Genomic DNA, 10,000 nt, shown 5'->3' on the forward strand with positions numbered 1-10,000 from the left:
CTTCTTCTTCTTCTTCTTTTTTTTTTGCTCCTTAGCATGTTGAATGGACCGTCATTGATTCTTAGGGTGATCATTTTCCACCTTAAAGCAGGGTTAATGCTGCCTTCATTTGAATATTCATCATTAGCACTTTTAACTGTCATCCAGATTTTGTTTACATAATCATTATCCAAGAGGAAAGAGGTGTCGAGCTTCCAGTATCCTGGGCTGTGTTGGTTGAAATGCATTGCTGTATGGATTATTTTCAAGGAATGCTCTATTCTAAAACAAAATGCAATGACTTTGGCTCACTTGGAAAAAATCTAGTCAACAATGAATTTCAGGTTTATGCTGGTACCAAGTGAATTTGCAAGAGTTTGGATTTAGGACTCCCTAGGCATCCACAAGATCTTGGTCGGCAATAGTTTCCTTGATTATTTTAGCGGATTTGAAGTACTGTACGTTCTGTAGCGACCACCTTTGTTCTCCTTATCAATGTCCAGAACCAAATTGAAATCTCTGCTTATTGTTATCTCTTCACTTTTGAAGTTGCTTAGATGGTGGAAAAAAATTGGAATAAATTTGGATTGTCTTCATTAAGAACATACAGGGTAGCTAAAATTATGTATTTTTTAGCTGATTTTGTGTCACTTATTAATGAATAAATAAAATAATGAACTATATTTAAGTGTCAAAGCATTCATCTGAAAATAAGCTAATTATGGACACTAAAAGAACATTCAAAATTAAAAAAAGGATGTTTTGAATCTGAAGTATTTACATATTTATAATTACTTAGTCTCACCTGATCTAAAATATTTAAAGATCTATAGTTACTTGGTATCACCAAATCTAAAGAGTAATATTGAAATGATAAAAAAGCAGTTTAATCAAGACAAAAACAGGTAAACGTCCAGTAAAAACATGGTTAGGTAGTGCATAATTTCTTGTTAATGCACTTGCCCTCTATTGGAGATCTCAGATCTCTCTTTTAAATATGTTAAATCTGCCATTTACATTGGACTATGATTGGAGGATTAAAAAAGAGAAGTTATTGTTGAAGAGTATAGCAACACCACCCTTCAGGAGAGGCATAGCAAAAATTTTAAATAGGCGTCAGTAAAACTAATTGCACCAAAAACCTTGCATAGACACAAAAGAGCACAAATAGAAATACACAGGCAAAAGAAAACATTAGTTAATGAATGCTAATTAGCTGAGTAGGAGTCTCTATCAAAAGTTAATACAACTGATTAATAATTTATCAACCTCAGTTGATTTGTATTGGGGTTTAGAGAGGTGCACATGTGACTCAAATACTACTTGATTGATCAGAACTCTTATGAATTACGATGTATTTTACAAAGTAAATTATTGATCTTAATTTTTATCTCTTGTAGAAACTCAAAGGAGGTCAAAAGAGCTCACAGACAGTCTCCTCCTTAAAGCACAAGAAAGGAAACCAAAGCCAGTAAGTGTATTCTTTCTAACTTTGAATGCTATGTTCTAAGTCTGATATCAATCAAAGCTTCTTTGTAAATCTGGTGCCAGGTTTTGGAATAGCATCCGTCCCGAAGTAAGGAAGTTACCCAAGTTCAGTTTTTCAAAACTTCAGGCCTGAACGGGACTCGAACCCGGACCTCTGCAATACCGGTGAAGTGCACTACCAGTTGAGCTATCATGTCTACTGGGAGCTTCTATGATCTTGGCAGTTATGAGTGCTGCCTAAGTAGTAGCGGTAAAGGCCTGAAACGTTTTTCAGGCGGACATTAGAATGCTCTTTTTGTTGGTGTAGGTTGTGAGCTAACGAGTTAATGTGTTGTAAGTAATACTTTGAGGAAATGAAGTGTTATGTACAAGTCACTGAAGAGCGAAAAACAAATTAATCCAAAAAAATAAATAAAAAATAAATAAATAATGGAAATTAGATTATATGTCCCACGAAGAGAATTCTTTTCAGAATGAAAGCTGACAAAGGAACTATAAGTGTATTAATAGTGATGATATCAAGACTATAGATGAGAAATTATTTTGTTGGTTAAATGATGACAACACTTTTTCATTTGACAAAGAACCAGGAGTGAATATTAGGCTCAAACATTTATACATGTTGTAACAAACCTCCAGAGGCCAAAGTAGTTTTTCCTCGTCATGCGACCAACGGGGTATTGGCAGGTCAGATGAAGCTAGACTCAACGTGTTACTGTCTCTCCAAGGGCTAGAGCCACCTGATGCAGCGCCACAGTGGACTATGGACGTTGACGGAACTGTGGTTGTACAAGTTGCGCCGTCCTCCGTGTCGTCAGGAAGAAATGTTGGCATGGGAGGGAGCTGCGCTAAAATGGTTTCAAGAGAGGAGTTTTCCTCTCCGCTGCCAGTGCTTGTGGATGCGCAAGTTTCTCGTTCGCGTGCTTCAATGGCCTCATATTCTTCACCAGACCGTTGTTTCAGTTTGTGGGTGGAAGTTTCCACCGCATGATTCAGCGTTTGACTGGCAAGAAAAGGAGAGTCGGGTATGTTCTGGATGACATCTTTCTTCGTGTTCGAAGAGATCACTGGAACGCAAGATGGAAGAGACATTGTAAACGCATTCGTCGCTCAGTGAAACCACGTTGTCGAAAAAAATTGACGCAAACCTCGTTTTGCGTAGTAACGTGTGTGTTCATTGGAAGTGTATCCAGTTGGTACAAACATCACATCGAGGAAGTGACTTTCCGCACTAGCAGACAATTTAGAAATTGTCTTGAAAAATATCCGAACAAAATTTGGTCCAGGCAATTTTTGTTTTTTAACTTTGTTTGCGCACTCGAAGCTATTTATGCTTCTTGTCTGTCCAATCGGTCAGTAGTGTTTTCCCTGGATTGGTACGGTAACTGTTTACGGGTTTCAACCTCTTTCCCAGTGTCCTTTTCTTCGTTCTCGTTCTCGGATCTAAAGCTCTCTTCTGTCTCGCCCGTGCAACGGAGTATCGTACAGGGAAAGCTTTGGTTGAAAGGGGAACAAAAACAAAACGCAGAAATCGATCAATTCAATTTGAAATAAACACCAAAAACACTCGCAAGGTTAGGGAATAGGAAAACCTATGGTAACTGATAGAAGGTCTCGTAATTCTATTTGTATACTCGAGCCAAAACAACAGGTCTCAGCTTAATTTTAAAAAGACATTGAAATGCCTTACGGAGAAGAAAATCTCTCTACAGTGCTCGACCTTAACTTGTCTACTGACGAGTCCTAGGGGTAGTGGGGTTCGAAATTTTCTCGCCAATAGTCATCACCTGGGAGTGAAGCCTGGGCTCAAACTTTTGATCTTGCTGCACACTTACTGAGCTCGATAAAGGAAAATCTGCCTGAATGCTATTTTTTTGCTCCTAGAATCAACGAGACTTTTTGCTTATTAGTGAGGACCGAAGAAAAATATCAAGCTTCTAAAAATGCACATGAAGAAAGTTCTTGTATTTTTAAGCCTGTCCTTTAGTCACATGATTAGGATTGGTACAAACCTCTGGTTAAAAAGTCATTAAAAAGTTGTGTGATGTGATGTCATTTTGTGATTGAATGATAAAGAGTTGAAGACTTAACATCGTTATTACTATACGCAAAGCAAAATAAAGTCTTGTAAATCCTTTTAGTACGTGCACAAGTTTCGGAAGTTTGTGGTCTTCTCAGCCTTTCTCCCGAGTTTAACCATCTGGCATTATAGCCAGGATTTTTTAGGTTTTGAGTTGCTTGGTTGTCCTTCATCTTCCTTGACTTCCTTTCTTCTCAGGATTATCGCATTTCTTGAAAAAAGAGTGTATACTCTTCATGCTGATCGAGGGGCCAATCAAAATCAAAGATGGTGATCAAAACATTACAAGATGGCGGCCTGACCGTAAATTACTGGGTCCCACTAGTGTTCATTCTTCCTACCAGTCCTTTTGTGTTAACAGATAGACCACAAATGGAGTTACCTATCCAAAATGCGACATAAGTTTCTTTTTTATTTCTTTTTCTCTGTCGCGATCAACTAAAACTGATTTTTTTACTTTGTCTTTCCAAAATCCGGTCAACCTCGAGTAGCCCAGTGGCTAGTCGTTTTAAAATATTACTATCCCAAACCCATTTTGACTATCCTGTGCTAGTGGACTGACGCTAAGGTCGAGCAATGGTACTCTCAGATTTTCTACTGTAAGCAACTATTGTCATCGCCAATTATTTTGTGACGCGCTGATTTTATAGTTTTTAAACTATACTATTTTTTCGATTTTTGTGTGGCTTACACGAAGTGTAACTACTCAATATCATGATCCAAGTTATTTATTCCGGGCGGGCAAGATTTGTCACGGTGAACAGAGCGCTTGTCTGGTGGTTTACTGGGAGCATAACATGCAAGATTTCGGACGTCGTATGTAAAAGCATACATTCATGCGTTTTTGTTGGCTTTTAAGAGCACGGGTTTTTAGAATGATGCATACACACATTGTCTCGTTTGGTTTGGTATGCGCTCCAGTGCGTTCATGTTTATTGCAAAATAAGACCTCTTATTCCACCTCAGTGACTACAATAATAACCTCCTGTTCCAGCTCAATAATGATGTGGTCAGTCTGCCATTATAATGGGAACATACTTGATTATGGAAAATAAAGACCTGTTCAGAACAACGGAAAAGTGCATTAAATGATTTTAATTTACGCTTTTCGAAAAAATTTCGAGTGACATTAAAAGCTAGAATAAACGTCAAACCGTCGACAAAGTTCCAGACGATGTAACTCGGGATTTCAGGCGACATTGCCCTGGTTTCGGGCGACAGGGTTCGTGCGACTTGACCGTAATTCAAAACAGAAGTGTTATACTTGTTTCTAAGGGACTTAAGTTTGGGTATGGGAATGGACACAGTGACTGCGGAACCAGCATTTGATGTCTGTAAATGACTGCGGGACCGCGGGACCAGCATTTGATTTATGTTAATGACTGCGGGACTACGGGAGCAACTTTTTAAAAAGTACTTGTAAATGTTCAATGTACCCTTTGTGTACATAAATGTCCGGGGAACTGCGGAAAGTGCAGCGTTTGATGTATGTAAATGACTTCGGGAATGCTAGCCCTGCGAGCGCAGACGTACCGCCGGAAATACGTCTGCGTTCGCAGGGTACGGACTGCGGGAGCAGCTTTTTGGAAGTGACTTGCAAGTGAGAGGGTATTCTAGAGTCTAGCCGAATCTTCTGAAAGGCCACCCTTGGTGCCAAAAGCCTGCAGTCTAACGCATTCAAATAAAAAAAAAAATTCTGGTTTCACTGGAGACAGCATTCCATTTTTAACTGCAGATGGTGGTATTTTGCCTCTCTTCAAGTGTTCATAACAACAGGAACAGATCCATTCTTGGCTATCATTGCTTCTTTTATTTAACAAATATTGCCCTCCAATCGGGTTTGATACTTCATCTTATACAATATGCAAGAAGGTTAAAATGCTGTGCAATCTTCGCTGTTTGTCGATTAATTCTCAAAGTCTTTGTAGTCAGAACAAATTCCCTGACGGCACGGTAATCAGAAACTTAAAAGCCTTTCAAGACTTAGTATACGCGGAGGATCTTGACATTATAGCAGCCACCGAAACTTGGCTAAGCAACAGTACCTTCGATAAGGTAGTCAGAGATCGCTCAGTCGTTCTTCTTGCGTTGAAAAACTCATTAACCTGTAAAAGGATTGAACTAGGAGAATGGTCAACCAACTTGAGTTAATTGCCAAAGAGATTGAATGTTCTAAATTCAAGAACTGCCTAGTTTGTGTTTGCTACCGGCCGCCCAATTCTGATCTCAGCGTATGGATGAACTTGTTTACTTCCTTCTTGGAATTTTCTCTAAGGTACGACAGAGAACTTATTACTGGAGACATCAACTTTCCTGACCTAACCTGGAACTCTGAACATATTTCTAGTCCAGATAGAAATACCGGTATTTCCTTTACCTGGATTTTCAAGGCGCGTTTACACGACAGAGGAAAAATGGTACGGGTCCGATAAAAAGTGGAATGGGTGCATTCATTTTTGTGAAGAAACAGTGAACTTTTATCCGTTCCGCTACGGGACCATAGGCGCCTATGGTCCCTTAGCGGAACGGATAAAAGTTCACTGTTTCTTTACAAAAATGATTGGAACCGTTCCACTTTTTATCGGACCCGTGCCATTTTTCCTCTGTCGTGTAAACGCGCCTTCAAGAACTAATTTTTGATTTCTTCCTACAACAATTAAATATGCATCCAACAAGACTCGAAAATATTCTTGGTCTCATAAGAGACCGTGTCAAACATAACGTGCATTCAGCCAAGAATAATTGGCGTTTTTACGGATCATTCTCTTTTATTCTTCGATTTTTTAACGTACGCAACGATTTCCTCCAATGACCCAAGGACTGTCTTCGACTACAAAAGGGGTCACCTCGCAGCTCTTACAAGGTCTCACCTGATTGGAGACCACCCTTGAGGTTTAACAAAAGAACAAATAACAGAAACAATGGACCCTAGGCCTAAAACAAAAGGGCCATTGTTTCTGTTATTTGTTCTTTTGTTAAACCTCAAGGGTGGTCTCCAATCAGGTGAGACCTTGTAGGAGCTGCGAGGCTACCGTACAAAAGTGCTGACTGGGACAATCTGTTTTAAACCTTAAGGCCATCACCGATATCAGAAACCCATAAGGGTTGAAACGTGTAACGCGCGTTCACAGCTTCCGAATATTCAGTGCGAACTGATTGGTTGAATGTTTTCAAGGATTTCGAGATGACGAAATCCAGGAAATCTTGAAGGCAAATAACAACCATCTCAAAATTATGCACCTAAATACTCAAGCAATGTTGTCCACCTTTAATGAGTTTCTACGGTGGTTTGTAAGGGCCATCAATAGTTCAGGAAAAAAAAATTCATAATGACACTTAGTAACTGTCAATTGACACTTATAACTGACAATTGACACTTATAAGCACCAATTGACAAGTGTCAATTGCCAGTTATAAGTGTCAATTGCTACTTATAAGTGTCAATTGCCGGTTCTTAGTGTCAATTGCTACTTATAAGTGTCAATTGCCAGTTATAAGTGTCAATTGCCGGTTATAAGTGACAATTGCCAGTTATAAGTGTCAATTGCCAGTTATAAGTGTCAATTGCTACTTGTAAGTGTCAATTGCTACTTATAAGTGTCAAATGCCAGTTATAAGTGTGAATTGCCAGTTACTATCGTTGACAGTTGGAAGTGTAAATGCCAGTTATAAGTGTCAATTGACAGTTACTAAGTGTCGTTATGAAATTTTTTTTCTGAACTATTGATGGCCCTTACAAGCCACCGTAAGTTTCTCTTAACAATGAAAACGTACCCAATGGACATTGCCCTGCTCAGCGAGACATGGCTGAGAAATCAAAAGGAACTACTCGAGTACGTGTTAATAGACGGATATCAAACGGAATTCAGAAATCGTGAAATCGCGAGAGGTGGAGGAGTCGGAGCGTATATCAAAGAGAGTGTGCCTTATAAACGACGGTACGACATAGAAAAGACCCAACCGGACTTAGAACACTTATGGCTGGAGATACCCGGTGTTAATTATCGATCAGATTTAGTGATGACTGCCTCAAGCTGGCTTGAATGTCTAGAAGATTTACTAAGTAACATAACATCAATGTGGAATGGGATGATTGTGCTCACAGGTGACGTCATCTCCTTTGTGCCCTGAACTCTCTTGTTTCACGTTACACTAGTATACTCGACATGTTTGGGCTAAAACAAATGGTTACCAAGCCTACCAGAGTCACTAGAACTACAAAAACATCGATCGACCACATCATTACAAATTTCCCATCACGCATTGCAACCACGGATGTTATTCCAACTGGCATCGTGAGTGGCCATGACGCGCTGTTTGCGTGCATAAATGTCCGGGTTACAAATATATCAGAAATCTGAAGAATTTTGATGAAAAAGAATTTACCGAAGATTTTTCTGTTTTGCCACTTAATATTGTCTACTCGACAGATGATGCAGATGAACAGCTAGAATATTTTAATAAGGTTTTCAGTGACTGCCTTGAGAGACACGCCCCTCTTCGCACAGTGCGAGTTACTAGGCCACCTGCACCGTGGATGGATGACAGCAAAATTAGATCATTGCAGCAAAAAAGAAACCTGTTGAGGAAACATGCTCACGGGAAAAGATGGTTCAGAAGAGCCGTGAAAGCAATTCAGAGAGGTAAGGAACAAAATAAAGAGGGCAATCCGGAGAGCTATAGAAATCTTTGCAAGGCAAGTACTCTCCTCGAATAAACCAAGGGGCGTGTGGCGTGTAATACACCGAGTTCTTAAACCAAGCCAGCAACCTTTGAGACAAGATCCTGATAAATTAAACAGTTTCTTCGCTTCTATTGTTGAGAGAACTTTGTCCGTAAATAATGGTTCGACTACTGAGCTAATTGACAATCTCCCTGATGACCGAATACCGGCCTTTAAGCTTAGACAAGTAACCCACGGCGAAGTCTTGCGCACTCTAAAAACGTTACGCTCGGACGCGTCAACCGGTCCTGACGGAATACCTGTCATGTTTGTTAAGTTGGTCGCTGATATTATTGCCAGTCCTCTGACTGCTATAATTAACAACTGTATTAGGAAATCGTATTTCCCAAAGGCTTGGAAAAATGCAAGAATAAGTCCCATCCGCAAAATAGACAACCCTTTGTTGGAAGAGCATTTCAGGCCTATCTCCATCCTGCCTGCTCTATCAAATATATTTGCCGAGAAGCTTGTAGGGACTCAAATGACTTCTTTCTGTCAGACCGAGTCCGTCCTTGCTGATACACTTTCTAGTTTTCGAAAAGGACACTTACAAGTACTGTACTACTAGGCATGCGCGACGACCTTATTAAGGCAATGAAGAAAGGAGAGGTTACACTAATGGTCTTGGCCGATTTTTCCAAGGCCTTTGACACTGTACCCTATGAAACTTTGATTAGTAAACTCTCATCGCTCGGTTTCTCCAAGTCTTTCCTTCACTGGCTTACTAGTTATCTGAGCGATCGAACCCACTTTGTGTAGATCGATGACCGCATATCTACACCAGAAAGGATGCAGTTTGGTGTGCCCCAGGGCTCAATACTGGGGCCAATGCTGTTCAACCTCTATGTATGTGATCTACAGGAGAATCTTCCTTCATCTGCTAAAATTTACCAATATGCAGATGACACTACTATACTTATAAGTAGCCGCCCATCCGAACACCAAAAATCCGCAGAAGCGCTAGACTCGTCTATGGAAACGCTCAGCTCATGGTCAAATAGTTCTCAACTAGCTTTAAACCCTGATAAGACCAAAGCCGTACTTATTAGTACAAGCCAGATGTCACGTGTACATAGTTTAGATAGAGATCGTCCAGTTATTTCTGTTTCACAAAAGAATCTAAATACTGTAAAGTAAGCAAGAGTTAGGTGTTCACTTCCACGAGAACCTCAAATGGCATGGACATGTTCGCACGCTTTGTAAGTCCTATTTTTGTAGTATAAGAATTTTAAAGAAAGTTAAAAACTTTGCTGATTACAGACTCCGCAAACACCTAGCGGAATCATTGATACTCTCAAAACTAGATTACTGTGACACTGTCTTTTATCCGTTGCCTGATTCCCTAGTAAAGCGCCTACAACGCGTCCAATTTGCGGCAGCAAGTTTTGTAGAAGGACGGTATGTGAATGATGTAGGTAGAATTAGGCGAATAGGTTGGTTGCCTGTAAAGGAAAGAAGAGACTTCCACCTCCTAAATCTTGGGTACAAGGCTTTATACAGCCATAACTGGCCAACATATGTGCAACTGGTTAAAGTAAAACACAAGCGAACTTTGCGCTCTAGTCAAGCAACAAGATAACAAATTCCATTAGAAAAGGGCACTTTTCAGGATGCAGCAGCCACTCTTTTTAATGCCCTTCCAGCAAAGACAATGTACAGACAATGTACAGATTTCAAATCGTACAAGACTGATATCTACAAAAACCTTATCAATTTTTAATGTACATTTT

At 39.8% G+C, this 10,000-nt stretch overlaps 1 long non-coding RNA gene across 1 annotated transcript in view; it reads left to right on the forward strand.

Moving 5' to 3' along the window:
* Positions 1–4,626, forward strand: part of LOC137970965 (uncharacterized) — a 20,864-nt gene extending 16,238 nt beyond the window's left edge. The window contains exons 3-4 of the long non-coding RNA XR_011116898.1: positions 1,380–1,450; positions 2,196–4,626. This is a non-coding gene — a long non-coding RNA (uncharacterized lncRNA). The remainder of the gene's footprint in view (positions 1–1,379; positions 1,451–2,195) is intronic.
* The last annotated feature ends 5,374 nt before the right edge of the window (positions 4,627–10,000 follow it).

This window comes from Montipora foliosa, chromosome 9 (assembly GCF_036669935.1).
Source record: "Montipora foliosa isolate CH-2021 chromosome 9, ASM3666993v2, whole genome shotgun sequence".
NCBI classification, from domain to species: Eukaryota; Metazoa; Cnidaria; class Anthozoa; order Scleractinia; family Acroporidae; genus Montipora; species Montipora foliosa.